This window comes from Brienomyrus brachyistius, unplaced genomic scaffold (genome assembly GCF_023856365.1).
Source record: "Brienomyrus brachyistius isolate T26 unplaced genomic scaffold, BBRACH_0.4 scaffold232, whole genome shotgun sequence".
Taxonomy (NCBI): Eukaryota; Metazoa; Chordata; class Actinopteri; order Osteoglossiformes; family Mormyridae; genus Brienomyrus; species Brienomyrus brachyistius.
In genome coordinates this window covers 1-25,380 of record NW_026042507.1, presented here as the reverse complement: position 1 = coordinate 25,380, position 25,380 = coordinate 1, and positions in this window count along the sequence as shown.

Below are 25,380 nucleotides of genomic sequence, written 5' to 3'. Positions count from 1 at the left end.
GGATTTCACTCAGAATAACCAGGCCTTCTTTTTGGACTCTTTATCCCTTTTTATTTTATCTTCGCTTTCCTCAAGCCAGGCATTTACAGGTGAAAAACCTTAAACCACAAAACACCAACTTTCACCAATCTATCTTATGAGCAAACACAAAATTTTACTTTAAATGCATATATATATATATATATATATACATACACACAAAATATACAATAAATGACCAATCTCAGCTTCAAATTTCCACACAATTATACATAACTTGTTCTGAATAAAATTCCTCCAAACATCAAAGTTTAAGATCAAACCACTGGGGAAACACATAAATGAGTTACTCAACGCAATAAATTGCAATGAAAAGCTAACCAATTAGACAATCGAACAATAGGTTTAACACTTCTGCCCATATGAATTATTAAAAGGAAAGTTCACCCTTAATACTTTTTTTTTTCTTTTTAGCAATTTAATATTTAACTTTTAGATAAACTAAAAATAGAACCCCCCCTTTTAAACCGCATTAATGCAAACATCTGAATCAATAAAACAGCATTCCACATATTGTCATTAAGACACTTACAGCACACCATTTATTCCTAATACAGTCAAATACCACAACTCATATAATGTTACAAGCCAGCACCAGCGCCTCAATGCCTCATTAGCGCACCCCATTAAGAAATAAACCCCACTCGCAACAGGTAGTGCTTGCTACAAATAACATTTGCAACAAAGTCCAACACGCATGGTTCATGGTCTTACCGGCTGTCCGTTCAGAGTCTACTTTTCAGTACACAATCGCAGCACAGTTCCAGAAGCACTTGGTGTAGATTTGACCCTTTGCTTGTCGCGCTACCAATGCGTTTTGCCGACTTTATCCAAAATAAAGAGCAGGTGCGTCCGTTAATGCCTTCCCCTCGGGTGCACACAGGTGAGTAAACTTTGGTTCCGCATGACCACTTGCGTGAACGACGTAACCACTTGCTGGAATGACGTTCATCGCAACAATGATATAAATATTTTCCCCCCTGACATATAATCAGTGTAAGCACACAAACACATTGGCCGGTTATCCTATTCATTCAGTTCCACGGACAGTGACCTGTGTTACTGTGCTGTGACATCTGGTTCCTTCATTGGCTCTGTATATTTCTATAAATGACTAAATGGCTCTGTTGTAGAAATTTCCAGCCAGAGACTTGGTTCCTATATAACGAGAAGATTTTATTTTTACTCGGACTGAGAAGCTACAGAAAATCATCTCTGCATGTGATCTCCCCTTTACTGCTCAAGCAGAGCACACGCACATCAGCAAGTGTCAAGGCAGCAAGTGCATACAAACAACTTCTCAGGGCCTTCAGGAAGAGTCAGACTGCGGTGTCATTCAGAGATACCATTGTCTAAGACTTGCACTAAAACATTCTATGCACTTGGGCATATTTAAACAAAGTAGTATGGTACCTATGTCAGAATCCATCCCTGCCTTGTCCTGTTCACATGTCACTGGCCATCCTATTCTCTCCTCTGTCTTGTACCCCTTAGCCCATAGTGTGTTTGCCTGCTCATCGGGCCACCATGTGGCTTAACGGGCCAAGTGGTTGGCCACCGTGCCTGACTCCCCTTTTGATTGTGGGTTTTGAGGATATCAGTGGGTCTGTGTTTTCATGATTGTCCCCCAGGCCACCATGCAGCTCAGCCCTTGATTCCAACTACAGTAGCAATCAGGTGGTTCTCGGTCTACTAGGACTGTATAACAGGATTCTTCACCCATTCTATCTTTACTCCTTCAGCCGCATACATGAGTCAGACCTATAGGTTATTCAAATTCCGTCCTGCCAAATTTACTGGACAGGAAGTGGACACTGCAAATGAATGTGTGAATACGCCAATACCTACATCTTTACAAGTTACATTAAGGGGTTTGGTACAGTAAATGGCTGTGAGGTGGGATTTCTTCTTGATGTCTGTTTGTAGCCCGTCCACCAGCAGCTGCTGCTGTATTTATCACACCAAGCAGGGAAAGTATATTGCTAAATTTTCCTTAGTTCAATTACGCTTGATTAAGCTAATTAAGCCGGCTATGTTATTTACATTCAGAAGGATGCCGCCATATTGGGTTATACACAGATGCCACGATAGCTCACACTCACATTCCCTCTTCATTATTTTTCTAAACACACTCTATCCTGCCTTGTCACCTGCAACAAGATCTCACTCCCTGTAGCAATAAAAGTCTTTCTTATGATTGAGCAGATTTCTGCTTCTCTCCTAACCATGGGCATCCAAAGTAAGATGAAGCAAAATGTTAGGAAATTTGATAACACATGGTTACTCTTTTGGTAACAGTGACTTTGGTTTTATTTTGATAGATGTAAACTACATAATATGGTCTTAACCTTGTTTTCTGTCCTAAAAGCAAACTTTTATGTTACAGGAGAAAAGTGCACAGCTGCTTGGATCAACCCCAGCTAATCAGCGCATATGGGAATCTTTTCAAAATACCATGTGAGTCTTATGCAATTTACCCAATTAATATAAGCTCTTTAGATGACGCTTAAATAATCAATTCCCATCAACTTAGTGTCAAAACACAAACTCAGTGGCAAAAAAGTGAAGGGCAACAGACTAAGTTGTGAAAATGAAATCTGCATGTGATGAAAGGGCATGTGACTGTATCGCGATGATTATAATCATCAGATCAAACGGACCACGGAGTTGGCGGTATGGTCACACTGCTGGTCCCATGTCAGTAGGGTATAGCACACCCCTGGGCCCGGATACTACTAGGATGTCACTGGTGTACCACTGTGCCGTCAGAGTGTGGTGTGTCACTCCACAGCATTGGCAGGATTGCTCCTCTCCCTGCAGCGCCACCATACGCACATGACGGTCATCTGTGGTACTGCAGAACTGAGATGTATCGCTGAACATGGTAGGACGCCAGTCGTCATCAGTCCATCAGTCCATGCCTCCCAGTGACTACACCACTCCAAACGCAACCGTTTCTGTGCTATTGTGAACGGCAGCCTATGCATGGGACGGTGAACCCGTAGTCCAGCTGATGCCAGTCATCGCGACACGATGATATAGGGTGTTGTAGAGAGTCCAGTAGCTGTGTCCATATATCAGGCGCAGGTGTCATGGGGATCTGTGATGCTTGGAGCACAATCCGACGATCCTTCCTTGGCGTGGTCTGTCTTGGATGACCAGAAACTTCACGACGTGTGTGGATGCCTCACGTGCCCATTGGTTTCAATATCAGGCCACTGTGATATCCGCATGGCCCACATGCAATTGCAGCACATGACCACCTGGCTTCATGTAAACCCGCAATGCAACCCTATCAAACTCCGTCAAGTGCCGTTAACACTGTCTAATGTGACTACGAGGCATCCTGTGTCTGGTGATTAAACATGCCAACTCCTTGCAATTTGAATCATTTACATATCCATCACTGGTCTGCACATGTACCAGATTACATCTTTAATCGGATAGTTACTTCTGGGTTCTCAACTTTTTTTTTCATAATACCCCTTAAGTGTATATGCCCTTCACTGATGAGAAATTCATCAACATCTAAGTCCTACATTCATGTACAATGCATATTAAATGAATATTTTGTCACTATTAGTTTTGATGTATCATTCTTTGAATGCACTCAATTGAATCATGGACAGTGGTTCCACATGGAAAAAAATGAATATTCCGAAAAGGAAAAATCCTTCTTCGGTTGATACATTCACTTTGTGTTCTGAGAATTTTTCCCTTGAGTGCCTTGTACAGTATGTCTAGTGTGTTTTTGGTGTGAATGTGGCCATAATCATACAAGGAAAAAACCACTGACTTGTAGTGAACATGTAAAACCGCAACATGCAGTGTCATACGTAACTGAAATAAGAAATGCTGGATTGCCTGAGTTGCATGCGTGCATGTTTTTTAATATGGGCAACATGGTTCCCTGAGATGCCTCAGTGTTGCTCACCGCCATCTCTAACACACAACCTCACAAACCATCTTAAAACTACTGAAAGAAATAATTGGCTACACTGCAGCTCCACTGTTTTGTTTGGCACCCCTGCATGTCCTGCATTGTGTGGGGAAAAAAGCTGAAGGCTGAGGAATGTTACATAACACAGCTAGAATGTAAAAACTCTCTCTGGTGTAATTCACTGCGTAAAACCAATGGTCCTAAGTGTGGTGTCTTCTTCATAACACTCCCTGATGTTTGTGTCCGTGACCATGAGATAGGGTGGCTGCTTTTCTTCCTTGCTTTCCTTGTATTCCTACGTTTCCTCCCCAGCCTTGGTTGGTAGGTCAGGCAGCATCACCTTGTTTTAATAGACCCAGGTGCAATTTATCTTGAAATTAGACTCAAGTGCAGAAAATGTTCTATCAGAAGTCTTTGACAATCTCTGAATTACACAGAAATCTGACTTCTTCTGAAGCTGTGAAATTGTTCATCTGTATTTGCTGCATTGGTACTTGTTGATGTGCGTGTGCCCTGCTTAAGGAGTAAAGGGGAGATGACATGCAGAGCTAGTTTTCTGTAGTTTATTTTCTTTGTCTGAATAATAATATTCTCTTCATATAGGAACCCAGTCTCTGGCTGGAAATTTCTACAATAGAGCCATTTAGTTATTTCTAGAAAAATATTTAGAGCCAATGACCTGATGTCATAGTAACACAGGTCACTGTCCGTGGTGCTGAATTCTCTACTTGATGGGCTGGTGCTGAATGAATAGGCCAGGTGTCTGTGTGCTTCCACTGACTGGCACCCAGACATATAATGACTTTTAACAATGAAGGGGGAAAAGTCCAGACAGGAAATTAGTCAACAGTAATTAGTAATCAAATATAGTTCTCATTTATCATTATGTAAATTTCAAAAACCTTTTCTGACTATTAATCTGCACGTTGCAATAATTTAATATTAACTAACTTGCTGTAACGTAAAGTGAAAAACAAGTTTTAAAACTAGCTGTGAAATATTTGATGCTGTTGACCTGAATGTTGTTGCCAGAGCCTTAGGATACGTCTCTACACATAAGTGAGGGGATGGATGCACTATTCTATGGAGGCTTCTGAAGAGAATTATTATCCCAAATTTAAATTGAGAGAGATGATTAATTCCTTTTTAATGCAGTCTGCCTTAAGAGCCCCTGTTCTGCCGTTGATCTTTTGCATGGATGCTATCATGTATTAGTTTACTCTATGAAATTTAGTTTGAATTTTGATCACATGTCAAACTAAAGCATTTTGGACTGGATTCCTGAGTTCTTTTTAACGCTGTTAAGTTACATTTTTATTTCAGCATAATTACAAGTTCCCGCAGGGAAGAAATAAGTCAGTTACTTAATAAATGACTATAAAGTAGTTGCTGCAGTATATATTCCATAAATTTACTGAACTGGAGTTTTATGCATCCTTACAAAGTAATAACTGTATGTGTTCTTTAAGTATGAAAGAGTTTAGGACATTGTCACCTGCAGTGGACGGCCACGTGTCCCCATAATTATAACTTTAGATTATATTTCTGCATGACTGAGTATTCACTGAGTACCTGGTAGTGTTGGATGATATTTACGTCTCATATTTACCATTTATGTCAGTCTTCAAAGTGTGTGGATTATTAAGGTTGGTCTTGGTTGTTTTCTTCCCTGGAGAAACAGAAGTTTAATGCCATGATGCCACAGCAGCTCGCCGTTCCTGTCAGTACGGTGGAGGTAAGAGTTTGAAACATTCATCAGCCTGTCAGCTACGCATCTCGCCTGGACATGGGACTCAGCTTTTATTCTTCCATAATACCGCTTAAGTACCTCACTCTACTCAATCTCAGTACTGTTTAAGGGTAAATAACTTTTGTCACTGACTGCCAGAGATTATGGCAATTAAATGGAAAATATGAAGCAGACATATGAAATACAGTGGGCTGTTTGCAGTAAGTTGGGCTTAGGGTTAGTAATGGGGCTTTTTCCACTGACTTCTGCTTCTGTGCCCTTTCTTCACACTGCTGTTCAACTGTCCTCTTTATAGGAGGGAGGAGCAGCGCAAATGCAGCCGACAGATATAAAGCCATGTGCTGGCAGCAGACGCTTCGCACCCCTTAATAGCATATCTGTTGCTGGTAAGACTGTCTGTGCTGCCGGTCATCTCAGTAACCAGGTGAAACTCCCCAGGCAAGATCAGGACAATGTTGTGTTGAGTTTCAGTGAGTTTCCTGTGTGTAAAGCCAGTTTTGGGGTCAATGTGGAGCCTGGTCCAGTCATGAGCTGGGGAGACGTGACCAAGGCTGCACTGTTACTCTTGTGTGTCTTTTCATTCAAAACTCTTTTTTTTTTTATTTCCCCATAGTGTCCATCATCTTGAGCAGCACCGGCTGTCATTTAGCACAAAAGATGCCTGTTCAGTTTTCCATCTGAACAAGGGCCCTCTGGACCCAGGTGTGCACTACATGAGCACTTTGTTCCTGACTCCTTATCAGCGTTTACATTTACACTCTCAGCCAGTCTTTAATCTGCAAAGTTACGCTTGGTGAGATTTATACAGACACGAGTAAAGAGGATTTTTTCACTTTTCCCAAATTCCCTCTAAGTCTGTATTTTCACCTCTTGAATGCTGGGATTTGTAGGCCCAGCTCTTCACCATGTATAACAACATCACCCTCAACGCTAGAGAAACCAAGGAGCTGATCCTGGACTTTCGCAAACGGATGACTCCCCAAAGTCCTATCTACATCGCAGAGGATGCTGTAGAGGCTTCAACAGCTTCCAGTTCCTCGGGCACACAGCTTCTGGCGGTCAAAGGCATCGTCTTCAGGTGCTGCCTCAGAAAAGCAAGCAGCACCTTGAGAGACTCTAGCCACCCAGCACTGTCACTTTTCACCTTCCATCCATCCATCTGCACAAGCATTTCCAGATTTAGAGACAAGTTTCCTCCCCATTGCTGTTAACCAGCCAGTGACGCTGACATTTCCTCACACTGCCACTGTTACCTCATTCTGTACTGTTACTGTGTCTGTCTATGCTGGTGCCATTACTTTAATTTTATTTATATAGTATTATCACTGGTTATACTGTTGAGGTGCAACTACAGACAATTTTTCTTTGAATTAATCTAGCGACTATTTTCCCAAGCTGTTGATTCATCAAAACTATTATTTTTCCTCCAGAAAATCAGATTTACCGTTTAAGTTAATATTATTTTAAGAACAACACAAACTACGTCATTGCGGGGTTTTAGATAATGGACACTATACAGATATTTTTTTCGCCCACCATTCAATAAGCAGATAAGTAACTTGTCTAAAATATTTAGATTTGTATTGTGATCCCCAAAAGTTAGTAATCTGTATAAAATCAGTGTATCTTTGTTTTTTAAATTTGATTCTGTAAATCAATGTACACTGAACAAAAATATAAACGCAACACTTTTGTTTTTGCTCCCATTTTTCATGAGATGGACTTAAAGATCTACAATTCATTCCAGATACACAATATTACCATTTCTCTCAAACATTTCTCACAAATCAGTCTAAATGTGTGATAGTGAGCACTTCTGCTTTGCTGAGATAATCCATCCCACCTCACAGGTGTGCCACATCAAGATGCTGATCTGACATCATGGGTAGTGCACAGGTGTACCTTATACTGCCCACAATAAAAGGCCACCCTGGAATGTGCAGTTTTGTCTCACAGCAAAATGCCACAGATGCCACAAGCATTGAGGGAGCGTGCAATTGGCATGCTGACAGCAGGAATGTCAACCAGATCTGTTGCTCGTGCATTGAATGTTCATTTCTCAACCATAAGCCGTCTCCAAAGGCGTTTCAGAGAATATGGCAGTACATCCAACCGGCCTCACAACCGCAGACCACGTGTAACCACACCAGCCCAGGACCTCCACATCCAGCAGGTTCACCTCCAAGATCGTCTGAGACCAGCCACTCAGACAGATAATGCACGGCCCCATGTTGCAAGGATCTGTACACAGTTCTTGGAAGCTGAAAATGTCCCAGTTCTTGCATGGCCAGCATACTCACCGGACATGTCACCCGTTGAGCATGTTTGGGATGTGCTTGACCGGCGTATACGACAGCGTGTACCAGTTCCCACTAATATCCAACAACTTCGCACAGCCATTGAAGAGGAGTGGACCAACATTCCACAGGCCACAATTGACAATCTGATAAACTCTATGCGAAGAAGATGTGTTGCATTGCATGAGGCAAATGGTGGTCACACCAGATACTGACCGGTTCTGAGTCCCCAGACCCCCAATAAAGCAAAAAACTGCACATTCCAGGGTGGCCTTTTATTGTGGGCAGTATAAGGTACACCTGTGCACTACCCATGATGTCAGATCAGCATCTTGATGTGGCACACCTGTGAGGTGGGATGGATTATCTCAGCAAAGCAGAAGTGCTCACTATCACACATTTAGACTGATTTGTGAGAAATGTTTGAGAGAAATGGTAATATTGTGTATCTGGAATGAATTGTAGGTCTTTAAGTCCATCTCATGAAAAATGGGAGCAGAAACAAGAGTGTTGCGTTTATATTTTTGTTCAGTATAGAATAAGCCCAGATTTTAACCTAAAAATTTTCCTCAAATGTTTATTCAGTGGAGATAAGTACAACCTCTAAAGATAGGCATACACCCGTTTTGGCAGTGTCTCCGGATCCCATGACAAATAATGCCTTCAGTACATCCTCCTCAACCCACACTGAAAGCAGAAGTGCTATGGGCTTTGCAAACGGTTTGCCGACATCACTCCTATACGTCCAATGATGACATTCACACCGTCTCCAGGGTGATGTTCCCTGACTCGCAGGGTCACTTGTGGTAAAGATAAAACCGCTTTTCTTGCGCGATTTGGACTCGCTCCATATATTAAAAGGGAGCTTCGTTGTCATGTTTGACGTAAGTATGAACAGGACCATCAAAAGAAAACAACTGGATGTGCATGTCAGGTATTGGGTGAATTATGAGAATGGCTCTCGAGTGCAGTCCTGGTTCTGGGATCACAGTACATGAGCCACTCCACCGCTGAAGACTTACTGGAGAAGTTTAAGGTAAGCCATTCAATAACATTTAAACTCATTAACGAACCCATGATTTTTAAATATCCATGGTTTATCTTTACATGTGTTTAAATGGGAGAACCATATTTATTGGTAAGCATATTTTAAAGATTTTATTGCTGCTTCATGGCTTTTGCTGCAAAAAAAATAGTTCATTGAGGAAATAGAATGTTTAAGTGTTGTGTAGCAACATGTACAGCTGTTGTACAGGCAAAAACTCTGGCTCAGTCCAAAGGAGGTGGATATAGGAATGGCTGTCATCAAGGTGGGACTTCTGTGAATTCACTGGTATCTTTACATACAAATGTATCAAACAATTGTGAAGTAAAAAATATGTGAATAACATGGAGTTTGAGCTGGTTTGATATGTACAGCTGAGGTAGTGTTAACCTTGGGCTGAGTGTGCAGAAAGATTCTGGAAATTTGACAAACCATCTTTTTGTCAGAGACAGTCAGGAGCCAAAGGCAGTGGAAGTGACCTTGGTGTCCTTCAGATTAAAAAAAATTGCCAGATTGTGCTCTCAAAAATGTGCAAAAAGGCCTTGGATAAATGCCCTCTGAAGTACTCGATTGTACATGAGATGACGTGCTTGGACCCAAACAAAATGCACACCAGCCAGATAACTGCCAGCAGAAAAGGAGAAATCTCATGCAGAAGTTTGCGCAGGAGAATCGGTTGGCAGGCAGGATATCTGCTGGTAAATCATAGGATAAGAATAGGATAGTTCAGAATATTATTTTTAAATTATGCTTTTCTTTTTTCACATCTAACTGAATCAGGGACGGATTACAAACCGGGTTAGCGGGGCCGCTGCCCAGGGGCCCTTGGGGTGCAGGGGGCCCGTGGGCCCCAAGCCCAAAACAATTTGCAACGCTTATCAGCAATGTATTTTCGTTTGTCTATTTTAGAGGGCCTACATTCTTTGATCCTCTGCCTACAAGGTCCCCTGACCCTATAGGGAGGGTGTTTGGCTGCCAAGGGCCCTTGACTTGTGGTGGTTGTGGTGGTGGTGCAGGTGGTGGTGGTGGGGGGGGGCCTCGCGAACGTTTTACCCAGGGGCCCACACAACCCATAATCCGTCCCTGAACTGAATAGTGTTAACACGTAGATTTTAGCAGTATTTAGAAGACCGACTCTTGGTGTTTGAAAAGAAGCATCAGCCCAGTTATATTTTCTTTGATGAGCCTAGAGATATCTCAAGATTAAATTAAAATGATTGCACATTTATGGTATCATAGGAAAATTGGGTTATAAATCACTTTCCTATTCTACATGTGATTCTGTGTATTGACATTGTTGATCTGCATCTAATCTACTGTAATTAATGTAATTACAGGTGATGCAATATCCCAGCAGTCTGATAATCACCTGCACAATGAGGCAAAAGGCTTGGATTTTATATCCTTCATTCCTTCAGCACCATCCAAAGTTGATGTCTTTTTACATCAAAAAGTTAGTGGGCCTTATCCTGACCTCTGGATGTTCTGCAAGAACTTGCTGCTGCTGTCCTATGGGCAAGCCGAAGTGGAACGAATAGAGGTGGAGACCTGCAACTTATCAGAGGAAACAGTTGTTGCACAGAGGCTTATATGCGACCATGTCAGAGTGTGTGGGGGAGCAACCAAAGCGCCTCTGACCAAAGGTGAAAGATGAGCGAAAAGCAAAAAAGAAAACTTGAGGAACTCAAGAGGAAGAGAGTCTCACTGGAAAGTGTATGTGAGAGTTTACAAAAGGATGCTGAGCACATGGCAGAGGAAGCAGAGAGTGCTGCTGGAACCAAAAGGGCAACATTACTTACCAAGTCCAATACTCTGAGCCGACGAGCGAAGGAGGAGAAAGAGCAGTTGGTGGTCTTAAATGCAGATACTGAAGAATAGGCTACTGAACTGTGACTCCTAACACATCAAGAGTGAATCGGTGGAAACAAAAATATTTAGGTTCTTTGCATTTTTGGAGTATTTTACTTTCTGTGCCTGTTTGTACATTGTTCACAGCCATAATACTTTATAATTACAAGGTAGTTTTATGTTAGAGCTCTTGCTCCAATAAATATGTGCCTTGTAATTAACTAAATTCTAGGCTATTCAGTTTTTTTTGCCCTCGTGATGGTCGTGGGTTGTGAAAAAAGCCTTCTTCTTAGGGGTACCGCTGGGGCCAGCCGGGCGTATGTCGTGGCTTCAGTGAGTACTTATGTTTGTCATGCTGCCTGTGTACTTTATAGCGGCACAACATATTTCTGCAAATTGCATGCGTCAAATTGTCTGTCTCTCTTAAAAAATATGAAGTGTCACCAAAATTTTAAACGGGGAATCAATCTCAATGAAAAATATTCGTCAAGTAACGTTTCTAAAATAATATAGACATACTAATAATTATATATTAATAAATCGGATGAACGATGCATCCCAAATTGTATCCGCTGCGCACTTCTTAATCAGGGCAATCGCATCGTGGAGGTTTCTGCAGACGCCCAAAAAGACTTACTTAAGAAAACTGTTGCATGATAATTTGTACCATTTTCAAGGGTGGGGGGCGTGCAGTAGATGCCCCCTTTATTTTTGTGCTTCTGCCGTTCAAACCGAGCAGCACTGAGTTTGTCATGGCACCTGACGCCAAATCTACTGCTTAGCTGCTACAGACAGAACTATCTTCAAATCACCACTAGGGGGTGTCAATGCTGCAGCTTCGTTCTATGGTTGATCTTTTTCAAAGACAGTTTTTTTTCTCTCTCTCCACATAATCAACTTAACTGATTAGCGTGCTTTCATAGTAATGGTTTTTAATCCGTGTTAATCTTCTGAACAATGACTAGTAAAGGTTCTATGAGGTTGTCCTACTTACTATGGATTTTAAGTTTTTTATCAAGGTGTTAAAACGTACCACAGTTGCCAGTCCTGTGTTTTATGTCTAGCAATTTGTACAGTTTCTTCAGTATAAACACATGCCATGATCTGTGAGAATCTCCTCCAGAACTCTGCATTTCCTCAAGATCTTTTTGTAATATTGCATCATGGCACTGCTCAGAACAACACAGATGGTGCATAACAACACAAGGGAGTACAAGACAACATGGTGCAGAAACAGTGCGATACAAAGCAGGACAAAACTGGATGATACGTGGTCAGTGGTGGATAAAGTGCAGTAACAGCTGTACAGTGCAGCTGCCGTGGAAATGACTGTTACAGGGGATGCAAAAGCTGCAGGTTTGAATTGTTTGGCGAATGAAGCTGTTCATGAATCTGCTAGTCAGTGTTTGTGGATGGTGGTCAGAGTCCTGGATTATAGACTGAACCTTGTTACTGTGGCAGTTAAAGTACAGCTGGTCAATGGAGGGCAGTTCAGTGCGAATGATGTTCTTAACAGACTTCGCAATGTACTGCCTTCCTGTCATGTGGCTCCACCATACCATAGTACTACTGTAAGAACTAGGGATGTAACGATACATTCAACTCACCATTTGATACGATTCACGATTCTGAGTTCACGATACAATTTTCTAATTTTTTGCAGAATGAGCTGCAGACAAATATATTCAAAAATATTCTTATATTTATCTTTCTGAACTGTTGACACTGTTGTGAACAGTGCAACTGAATTTGAATAAAATACTGTTGAAAAAAATCCCAAATCAAAATAAGTAAATAAAAAAAAAATAAATCAAATAAATAAGCTAAGGTTTGCATGTGCAGCTTTTTAGCGTGCTTTGCCCTTTTAATAATCTTCACTCAGCTCACGGTGGTGCCAGTGGACCTGTTTGTGTATGTTATCAGTCTATTACAATGTTTGCATGCAGTTTATGTCTTGTCTGTGCTTTTCTCGCTGTTTCCTCCTCGTTTGTGATTACCGGAAAGCTAATATGCTGCCACACCGCCAATTGAAGATCGGGGGGTGCGTCCATCCATCCATTTTCTGAAACCACTTAATCCCAACTGGGATCGCGGGGGAGACCGGAGCCTATCCCGGGAACAAGGGGCGCAGACAGGAACCAAGCCCAGGCAGTCACCTACACACCGCAGGTCGCACACACTCACACAACTACAGGGCCAATTTAGACTCACCAGTCAACCTATCCTGCATGCTTTTGGACCGTGGGAGGAACCTGGAGTCCCCGGCGAAAACGGGGAGAGCATGCGAACTCCACACAGAAAGGGCCCTGGACCGAAGCCAGCACTAACCACTGTGCCGTCCTCAGTTTCAAATTCATTCATCATCTCGCGTTCGCTCAAAACCAAAAACTGACGTACGATGTCGACGTGATACGCAGTGACATCTGACGTCAAACTCACATTGTGAAATCAAATGTAATATTACACCAGTTTTTCTGTTAAAGTACTGTGAAGTACTCCTACAATAGTGATTCATTTTCCACATCAGCCGGTTTAAATCTTCATGCATTTGCACCGATTTTTAACTGATTTGTGATTCATCATTACATGCCAGGGCCAGCAGCTCTGCATGGCTCGACCCTCATAAACATTCTCCACACATGCTGTTCAGGCAGTGGCCACAGAAATTCCCCCAGTGAACTTTATGCTTTCTGTCGGAGAGTATGCTGTGTTCTGGCCTTAAACCCTGCATACTACTTTGCAGACTTTGATCCTCTTAACAACAATTGGCATTTCTGGTGGCTGAATATCCATCCATCCGTCATCCAACTGCATGCTTAAAAGCTGTGAATAATAGTAATAATTCTTAAAATTGCAACTATCTAGAATTTCAGCCTAGTTACTCAGCTAAATTACTATTTAAACCTAGAATAATTTCTATAAGGGGCGGCATGGTGGTGCAGTGGTTAGCACTGTCGCCTCACACCTCTGGGACCCGGGTTCGTGTCTCCGCCTGGGTCACATGTGTGTGGAGTTTGCATGTTCTCCCCATGTCGTTGTGGGGTTTCCTCTGGGTACTCCGGTTTCCCCCCACAGTCCAAAAACATGCTGGGGCTAATTGGAGTTGCTGAATTGCCCGTAGGTGTGTGTGTGTGAGTGGATGGTGTGTGAGTGTGCCCTGCGATGGGCTGGCCCCCCATCCTGGGTTGTTCCCTGCCTCGTGCCCATTGATTCTGGGATAGGCTCCGGACCCCCCGCGACCCAATAGGATAAGCGGTTTGGAAAATGGATGGATGGATAATTTCTATATGTGTGATAGAATCAAAAAATATTTTGTTTTACATATAAATCTTCACAAGGTGTATTACACATGGTATTCCCCAGACACCGCCACCCCAACAGATGCTTTGTTTGTTAAGACAATAGCTCAGAAAGTGGTTGATCGATCTTTTGCAGCTTTTACCAAGGTTTGTACAAGCCAAAATTAAATTTTGAAACGGATCCCTGCCACACCCTGCCCTCCTGAACCTCCCGTTTCCTCCCTAGTGTGGTATAACGTGCCATGCCTGTTCCGCGTTTGTTTTACCTCTCCTTCCTGCCCTTGTGTTACTCATTTCAGGTGCCTCTAGTTTGCTCCCTGCTTAGCCTTGTATAAATGTGCTTCTCAGTCCTGCCTTTAATGTTGCTGCTGCTGTTTGCCTGTGTGTTCTTCCCTGCTTATGATTCCCCCGTGATCCAGTTGTGATCCAGTTGTCTTCATATCATGTATTCAACTCTACTGCCTCAGTCCAGTATTATCTCTGACCATCATCTTATTGCGTTCAATATTTCCCTTGCTCAAAATATTAGCCCCCCGACTCGCTTCTATATGCCAAACGTACAATCACGTCAAATACAGCAAGTAACTTTATCGATAACCTCCCTGAGCTATCGTTTTCAACCAAACTAATGTCGAATTCTGCTGAACTTGATAGCATTACGGATTATTTAGCATCTATGCTTAATTCCACTAGAGAAAATTGCTCAGTTAAAAATAAAAAAGGTTGTACGAGGTTTACTTTGGGCCTCCGCCGATGCCACCCATTGTCTTACCATGTGAGCGTCTCAGGGACTATGCCCGGTGCCTAGGAACATAGTGTGTACGCCCCTCAGAGGGTAGACCGGTACCTGTCATCAGCGTGTGCGAACTCCAGAGGTGTAGTTTTGGTATCCACCTAACTTAACTTGGGCAGTCAAGTTTGGGACCCGGATAAATAAATGGGATTTAACCCAGAGGCTGCAAGATAGTATTTACCACCATAGTCCTAATAAGGATAGAAGTCCAATCTGGAAAGTTTATGAAGAAGTTAGCAAATCAGACAGTCATAAAGTAATCGAAACAACATTTATTAAAAATACTACAATATACAATTATTGACATGTGGACACATACTTGTAAATACATTTGGACAAATACAATATTAAACAATCACATTCCTCAGCTGAGAGTGAACAAAGTTCTGTGGAAAGTATCTGACTACAGATAGACTTTCACCCAGTTCTCTGCGGGAGCTCTGATTACAGAGTGACTCCCCGACTACTTCTGAAGCCCTTCCTTAAGTATCCAGACCAGGTGATGGCATGTTTCTGAAGACTGACTAATTTCGGTCAATGGTTAATTTTAGGGGCATTGCTGACCTTGGTTCTCAAGTCCCCAGCCAATCAGATCACTTTAGGGGGTGGTTGTAATTCCCTTGTTCTACCATGAGAGAATCTCTCTCAGTTTGGTGGGTTGAGCCGAAGTTTCTGTATTTCTCTTAGGAAAAGCTATACTGCCTTAAATCTGAGAGTATAATACTCCTCGTCTCATGCCTATTCAAACGAGACCAAACATGCGTGTATTTGTCCCTAACATCTATGTGTGCTGAGTTATCCTGTTTATAGTGGAAAAGGTGTCTGTGTCTGGAGGCTGACAGCTGTTGTTGCTGTGGATTGATTGTGGAACTCTGGTCACTCCGGGGGTGAAAGGTCTTGCTTTTTCTGTGCTGCTCCAGTTATTCCTATCCAGTCTCTCAGGAGCCGGCAGGCCTTTGCCTTCCTTAAAAGGGGTGGTTTGACGAGTTGAGTCCAGTCTTGCCTGGGCCAGCGGAGCTCTGAAATAGACTGATGCAGGCTGATCAGAGTTGGGGCCTGCAGGACCTATAAGTTTTATGTCCTTACAGAATGTAAGTGGCATCATACTAAACTAGTGGTGTTCGAACTAGCATGGAAAGAGGCTATGGGTAGCTACAAAAAGGCTCTTAGTGCCGCCAAATCATCTAGTATCTATCAGAACTAATTGAAATAAACAAAAAATAATCCTAGATTCCTATTTACTATGGTGTCCAAGCTGACTAATAACCAGACCACTGGTTATTTTCCAGTGACGACTTTATGAAACTTTTTGACCAAAAATATGCTCAATTAAACAGAACATTTTGAATATTGAATATTGGTTAACCAGTCAGAACTGATGTACTTAATTTTATCTTCAAATTCATCTACTTGTATGCTAGACCCTGTTCCATCAAAATTATTCAGCGATGCTCCCAGCATTGATTGAACCGCTACTAGCAATAGTTAAACTAAAACATATAATCATATTACCCCAATTTTATCTTCACTGCACTGGCTGCCAGTTAGATTTCGTGTTGACTACAAAACACTGCTCTTAACCTATAAAGCTGTAAATGGTCTTGCACCGCAGTATGTGAGTGACCTCATTTGCGTTCCGAATCATACACTTAGATGACGAGATGGAGGTATTCTATCCGTACCCAGAATAAAGAACATTACCTTTGGGGGAAGAGCATTTGCTCATAAAGCACCACAGCTATGGAATAAACTTCCTATTAGTGTTCGGAACTCAGACACAATCTCTGCTTTTAAGTCAAGGCTTAAGATGTACCTCTTTCGCCAGTCTTTTGGATAGTTAAATCTTCTTTTCTAAGGTGAATGGGAAATCTGGAGGTTCATAGTTATTTGAGATTGAAGGGGAAAGGGGGGATTGGTGCTGTCGTCCTGCCACTCTCGCCGATCACTTAAGCTGTGGATGGGAGGTGGCTTGACGCCAAAACCTCTGTAAACCCTCATGCCTGTGCTTCCTTCCAGGTCACTCTTTTAGGCAGGCTGTCATAGTTGCTTTAGTCCTGCCGGTTAGGTGTAGGGCAATAACTCTTCTCCATCTTCTCTTTTTCGAGCTGATACCGAGCCGACTACACCGTGTGAACCCGCACCTGGACTCCTGGATATAACTACATGAAACCAACTGGGACTTTATAACTATATGAACTCTAATGAATGTCAATGTAAATGCAGTTTCATGCTCCTTGGTCGCCCAGAGGAGGATGGGGTCCCCTTCTGAGTCTAGGTTCCACTCAAGGTTTCTTCCTGCTAGAGGGAGTTTCCTTGCCACTGTCGCCTCAGGCTTGCTTGGTGGGGTTCTGGCCGGTTAAATGTAAAGTGCTTTGTGACAATGCATGTCGTTAAAAGCGCTATATAAATAAAATTGAATTGAATTGAAGTGCTTCCTCAGATTCATTTTTAAATGTTCTCCAGCTAATTTCCACTATGGCCACGAGTTCTAGTATTTTAAATTAATATTGAAATGGTCATTTGGCTGAACAGCATCCCGACCTGTTAGAATCTTATATACCTGGATCATGTCCCCCCATAGTCTCCTTTGCTTGAGGCTAAACAGATTCAGCTCAGCGAACCTCTCCTCATAAGACATTCCTCTAAGTGCAGGAATCATTCTAGTCATCCTACGTTGCACCTTTTCCAAGGCAGCAATGTCCTTCTGAAGGTATGGTGACCAAACCTGCACACAGTATTCTAGGTGGGATCTTACCAAGGAATTATATAATCGTAGCATCACTTCTCTTGACTTACATCTCTAGGTGTGTGGAGTTTAATCCAACATCCTTTTGCCTTTTTTTAATGCTTCCCCACACTGGCAAGAGTGGGACATGGAAGTATCAACATACACACCGAGATCTTTCTCGTAATCAGCTACCTTTATTTCAGTGGAACCCATAAAATATCTGTACTTTACTATATTTACTATATTTCTGCTCCCTGCATGGATTACCTTATATTTATCTATGTTAAATTTCATCTGCCACGTATGAGCCCAGTCGCTAATTAAATCCAGATCCTGTTGTAGCCTCTCTGGACATGAGACATGATCTAACATCAATCAGAAGATACCACACCAGCAGATAATGATTTCTGGAATAGTAAAGTTAAAGGTTGGCTAATAATACCCCTCATCTCTTTTAAAACTATAGATAAGATGCCATCAGGGCCTTGCGATTTATTTATTTTGAGCTTAGCTAGGCTTTGTACCACATCAGCCTCAGTTATACATATATTGGTCATAGACATCGTTGTATTTGTACTAAATGGTGGTAAGCTATTCTACTGTGAACAGCCATTGTAAAATAATCATTAAACTCATTTATATCAATTTCATTTTCAATTATAAGGCCCTTACTATCCTGCAAATGAGTGATTTTCAGCTTTTAGAGCTCTTTCGGAGTTAAAATATTGGAAGAAACTTTTAACGTCATCCTTATAACTGTTATTAACTAAACCTGTAGACGTAGATACTCCTGCTTTATTTTGAAATCATTAGTTAATTTCCATTTGTGGAAGAAAGCCCTTTTGCTCCTGACTTTATTCTTAATTTTCGTAGTAAACCACCTGTGACATCGCGTGCTGGACGAACAGGCAGGAAGCGAGGAATCAAGGATCCGGGAAACGGAGAGTCGGGAATGAGGGTTTATTGATGAAAACAGGTACCAACAGCGAGAGATTTCAATGACAGGACTGGGGAAACAGACTTGAATGTGGACTAAATACACAGGACTACTCAAACTGACAGAAAACAGCTGGTTACAATCGGGGCAGCACACATGGTTAATGAGGGGGCGTGGCACACACGAGGATCGTACAAGCAGGTCATGACACCAGCTTGGTTGCAGTTTCCTAGATTTAGTTTTTCTGGAAACGGGTATGAAGTTCTTTTGCACTTGCAACAATGTGCTTTTAAAAAATTCCCATGCCTCTTCCACAGTATTGCTATTTAACTCCATCCGATTTACAGTTTCTAGTTTCAGTCTCATACCATTGAATTACCCTTCCTAACATTGTATACTTTTGTTTTGGACTTGGTTGAAGACTCAGGCAGCAGGAGTTGCCCCAACGTTGGTATGTCCTTATCCATAAGGGGGAGTAAACGTTCTGGTTTCCCGACCTTATAGATGAAGGAGTTGGGGGATGTTGCCAGTGACCTGCCGGATTCCAGGCAGAACAGGCCTCGCTATGCCACAGCCCTTCAGAGACTGGGCCTTCCGTGCAGAACCTCTGCATCCAAATTAGACCAGTTGTTTAACAAAACCCTAAAATGGGGTTATTTTTCACATGGAACGGGACTTTGATTCAACAACCCATTACTTAGTTGCGGCAAGTACCCAATATCAAGTATAGCTGCAAAGAATCTGCCAGAGATTTTCAGAGAAGTTCCCCAGATGCATGGACTGGACTAAGGTGCGTCAGATTAAACAGGAGCCTGGTAAATTCTGTGAGCCCCACGCCAAGTGACTGATGGAAACATACTCCAGCTACAGTGAGATGGACCCTCCAGCGGACCGAGAGTGGGATTCCCTCTGGGAGCGACAACTCGTGCAGTTGCTGGTGGATGAGCTGCAAACAGACATCAAGAAGGACTTCCAACCTCACAATCATTTACCAAACCACTTCAGGTAACTTGTAAAGATGTAGGTATTGGAGTATTCACACATTCATTTGCAGTGTCCACCTCCTGTCCGGTAAATTTGGCAGGACAAAATTTGAATAACCTATAGGCCAGACTCATGAATGCGGCTGAACGAGTAAAGGTAGAACAGGTGGCCAATCCTGTTATACAGTCCTAGTAGATTGAGAACCACCTGATTGCAACTGTAGTTGGAATCAAGGGCTGAGCAGCATGGTGGCCTGGGGGACAATTATGAAAACACAGACCCACTGATATCCTTAAAACCCACAATCAAAAGAGGAGTCAGGATGGCCAGTGACATGTGCTGGCTAAATGGGGACAACAAAGAGAGAACAGAACAAGGCAGGGAGGGATTCTGACACAGGTGCCATGCTACTTTGTTTAAATATGCTGTAATGTTTTAGTGCAAGCCTTAGACAATGGAATCTCTGAATGACGCCGCAGTCTGGCTCTTTCTGAAGGTCCTATACTGTAACCGTCCTGAGAAGTTGTTTGCATGCACTTGCTGCCTTGACACTTGTTGATGTGCGTGTGCCCTGCTCGAGCAGTAAAGGGGAGATCACATGCAGAGCTGATTTTCTGTAGTTCCTTAGAATAAAAATAGAATATTCTCTTCAAATAGGAACACATGCTGCGTTTGATTATTTCACTCCAACTCGGACAAAAACGTCACGAAAAACATCACTTCCCATTAGAAACGCCTCTTTTATGACGTTAATGTCTGACAGAATCTTCTTGTCCGAGTTGCCCCTGTGACGTAATTTCAACATGGCGGCTTACACACTCAACATTAATTCTATTTTACAAATCCTTAAAAATGTTTATTTTGTTAAATTTATTATTATCCCATCCATCCATTTTCCAAACTGCTTATCCTACTGGGTCACGGGGGGTCCGGAGCCTATCCCGGAAGCAATGGGCACGAGGCTGGGAACAACCCAGGATGGGGGGCCAGCCCATCGCAGGGCACACTCACACACACCATGCACTCTCACATGCATTCCTACGGGCAATTTAGCAAGTCCAATTAGCCTCAGCATGTTTTTGGACTGTGGGGGGGAACCGGAGTACCCGGAGGAAACCCCACGACGACATGGGGAGAACATGCAAACTCCACACACATGTGACCCAGGCGGAGATTTGAACCTGGGTCCCAGAGGTGTGAGGCAACAGTGCTAACCAGTGCACGACCATACCGCCCATTTATTATTATTATTATTTATAATTATTAGTAATTATTAATGTAATTGCACGTGTTCGATTTAGAGAATACCATATTGTGACCGTAAACAGTATCCTAACATGCAATATCAGATTTTTACCAGACTTGTTAGTGTTTTTGGTTTGTTTGTAGTTTGTTTGCCTCTCGAAAAAAGAATATCGCTATGAATGTACTAAAATACTTTATAAAGCTTTTAATGTGGTTTGACTAGTTCCTGTTTCTTGTTTATTTGTCTGAAATAATAATCTTACTCCATAACTGCTAAAATATAAAGCAACAACACAGCAGCGTATTCATGGAGGCAGCCATGTTTGTTCCGAGTTGTGCTAGCTTGAACGGGAGATTGTTGGATGTGATGTCACCCAATTTGGAATTTCCAAGTTCCGAGAGAAAAACGAACGCACCACAAGACTCTGGCTGGAAATTTCTACAATAGAGCCATTTAGTTATTTCTAGAAAAATATTTAGAGCCAATGACCTGATGTCATTGTAACACAGGTCACTGTCCGTGGTGCTGAATTCTCTACTTGATGGGCTGGTGCTGAATGAATATGACAGCTGGCCAACATGTCTGTGTGCTTCCACTGACTGGCACCCAGACATATAATGACTTTTAACAATGAGGAGGGAAACGTCCAGACAGGAAATTAGTCAACAGTAATTAGTAATCACATATAGTTCTCATTTATCATGATGTAAAATTCAAAAACCTTTTTTTTATTATTAAGGGATAAATGTAATTGAGTTTTAATGTATCCTTTCCGCTCTTAAAATCGCAAATTATTTCTGACTATTAATCTGCACATTTTAATAATTTCATTAATATTACCTAATTGGTTTGTCTTTTTTATTAAATTTTAAAACTAGCTGTACAATTGTTGATGTTGTTGCTGTTCTGAATGTCATTGGCCTGTTGCCTTACGTCTGTCTAAACATGAGTGAGGGGATGGATGCACTATTCTATGGGGGCCTCTGTAGAGAATAAATGATCCTAATTTTATATTGAGAGAGATGGTTAATTCCTTTTTAATCCATACTGCGTTCAGAGCCCCTGTTCTGCCGTTGATCACTGCTGCATATCATCCCCAAACCAATGGCCTGGATGAGAAAACGAATGATGACATAAAATGGTAAGTCTGTTTTTGAGGTTGTTTTAGAACTGTGTGAGACAGGCTCTATTCTTTTAACATTACATCAGGAATTACTGATATTATTGACAATCAATCCCTTAATATACAGTATCTCACAAAAGTGAGTACACCCCACACATTTTTGTAAATATTTTATTATATCTTTTCAAGGGACAACGTTAAAGATATGAAACTCTGATAGAATGTAAAGTAATCAGTGTACAGCTTGTATAATGGTGTAAATTTGATGTCCCCTCAAAATAACTCAACACACAGCCATTAATGTCTGAACTGCTGGCAACAAAAGTGAGATTAAAAATGATTTGTGGCAAGATCGGATCATGTGTGTTGAAGAGTTTCTTATGACTGACAAGTAGTTATTTAAAAACATATCTTGAAACAGCAAATTACATTGTTCTTAATGCTTTTAGAAAATGACTCTTTATAATGATCTGTGAATAATAATAATTTGCTATGAATGTTTTTCCACTTCAGCTTTCCACAATTATTCTTCCCGATGAGAAAAGCTACGGCACGTTTTTTGATGAAAAAAATAAAGTAGTTGAGACAATAAGCAACAACAGCTGAAAACATCTCCTAGTCACAGGAAAAACAGAAGCAGGCATGTGGTAAACGAATACAAAAGAGGTACCAAAGCACAGTTTATCATGTTGGAGATGAGGCGCTTCTGTTCAACATGAGGAAGCGGGGACGGAAAGGAGGAAGAACGGAACCGGATTTTACCGGACCTTATGTCATCCAGGCAATATGTGGCAAGCTGGTTACACTGTCTAATTCTGAAGGGGCAACTTTAAAGAACAAATACAATGTAAACCACATACAGAAGGAGCCAAACTGATGTCCCAAGTCAGGAATCACACAAGGTGCCAGAAGAGTATAAGACCAGTAAACCTCCCTCTAGCGCAGAGCTTCTGACAATCGAGAAGGATGCTGACAGTTGAAAAAAAACTCATGTCTGTGTGTTATGAAAGAATATCAATAAATGTTTCCGAAAGGGGATGACTCATTTGGTAATTATTTACGGCTTATGTTATGGCTGCCAATTTACAGTCTTTACTGAAGTCTGACTTCTTTTGAGTCACCTTTAATATAGATTGGACACTCTCTATGCAATGTGCAATACTTACATAGATGGTAAATGTTTACCTGCTTGCACAGATGGATGATTAGGTAATTAGTGTAAGTGTGTGTGTGTGTTCAATCGCATGTATGTCCAAGGTCCATAGTAAATAATATACACTGATCAAGAGATGCCCGAAAGTGGATAAAAGAGGACATTAGTGGGTGTATCACTTAGTGTAACGCGTGCAGGAAAATGAGCAGGACTGCAAGCCATATAATGACCCTTGTCTAGCTCTTAATACAGTATGCATACAGTGATGTATCTACAATGGACAGCTACTATGAGCAGATAGCACAGTACAGGTGCTTATAAGATCTGTATGCTATTTCCATCCATCCATCCATTGTCCAAACCGCTTATCCTACTGGGTCGTGGGGGGTCTGGAGCCTATCCCGGAAGCAATGGGCACGAGGCAGGGAACAACCCAGGATGGGGAGCCAGCCCATCACAGGGCACACTCACACACTATTCACTCATACATGCATACCTACGGGCAATTTAGTAACTCCAGTTAGCCTCAGCATATTCTCAGCATATTCTTGGACTGCGGGAGGAAACCCCACGACGACATGGGGAGAACATGCAAACTCCACACCCATGTGACCCAGGCAGAGACTCGAACCCGGGTCCCAGAGGTGTGAGGCAACAGTGCTAACCACTGCACCACCATGCCGCCCCCTGTATGCTATTTCATTCTATAAAAAGAAACTTACTGTACTGTACAATAAAGTATTTCACCACTGCTTCTTCCTCAGCTCCCACTGTTTGCTAGCACATGCATCTTTTGATTTCTTAGTGCAATCTGTGCTTTATTTTTTTTTTGTGAAATGTAAGTGCAGTATCTGTTTATTAAGTGCTGTGGTTTAATATGTACATTATTATTTCAGTACTGTGTATACTGTCCTTAATGTCTTGCCTCTCTCGTATAACTTGAGATATGCCCAAATTGACTTGCAACAAGTGGTCCTGGTTCCAAATGCGGAAGGCGATGGATACCTGTATTTTATATGCTGTAGTGTGCTGGGTGTCAGACATTGCAATGCACCTTGCTTTGATCTTGACCTGTTAGATCAGAGGGAGGTAATCTTATCCAGAAAGGGCCACTGTGTATGATGGTTTTCACTGCAACTCTCTGAACAGCGAACCTAACAGTTATCCCAATACCTTGATCTTGCTAGCATATTTAAATGTGTACCTATTCAGGAATAGAGTGGTGAAGGCATTCAGAGGAGGACTGATGATTATCAGAGGGAACAAAGGGGCTGGGTACTTGTCAGTATCCAGTAGAACCACCAGACTCCTACACTGAATGGTTCTGGATGTGGCACAGACGTTAATCCCTCTGTATTAGGGGATCCGTCTCCAGTTTGTACTCTTCTAGTTAATAGGTAGATTATCAGGCAGTTTTTCACCCTAGTCCAGTACTCATTGACAGCCTAATACACCGTGTTTCAGTTTGTCTTGATAGTCAATACATGTCACAGGATGTACATTACTCTGATGGGCAGGCCCTCTTACATATGATGGAAATTGCAATACCTACTTTTGAAAGAAAATAGAAAAATTATTTTCCCACGGTCTACTAGCAGCTTTTAGATGTTAATTCTTCATAAAAATAATTTGACTTGATCCAATGTGTTTTTAATACAAACAATTACCACACAAAGCTGCTAGTTTCCTCCGGTTTCCCCCCGCAGTCCAAAAACATGCTGAGGCTAATTGGAGTAGCTAAATTTACCGTAGGTGTGCATGTGTGAGTGAATGGTGTGTGAGTGTGAGCTGTGATGGGCTGGCCCCCCATCCTGGGTTCTTCCCTGCCTCGTGCCCATTGATTCCGGGATAGACTCCGGACCCCCTGTGACCCAGTAGGATAAGCGGTTTGGACAATGGATGGATGGAAATAGCATACAGATTAAGCACCTGTACTGTGCTATCTGCTTATAGTAGCTGTCCATTGTAGATACATCACTGTATGCATACTGTATTAAGAGCTAGATAAGGACAGTGGGTCATTATATGGCTTGCAGTCCTGCTCATTTTCCTGCACCCGTTACACTAAGTGATACACCCACTAATGTCCTCTTTCATCCACTTTCAGGCATCTCTTGATCAGTGTATATTACTTACTATGGACCTTGGACATACATGCGATTGGACACACACACACACACACACACACACACTTACAC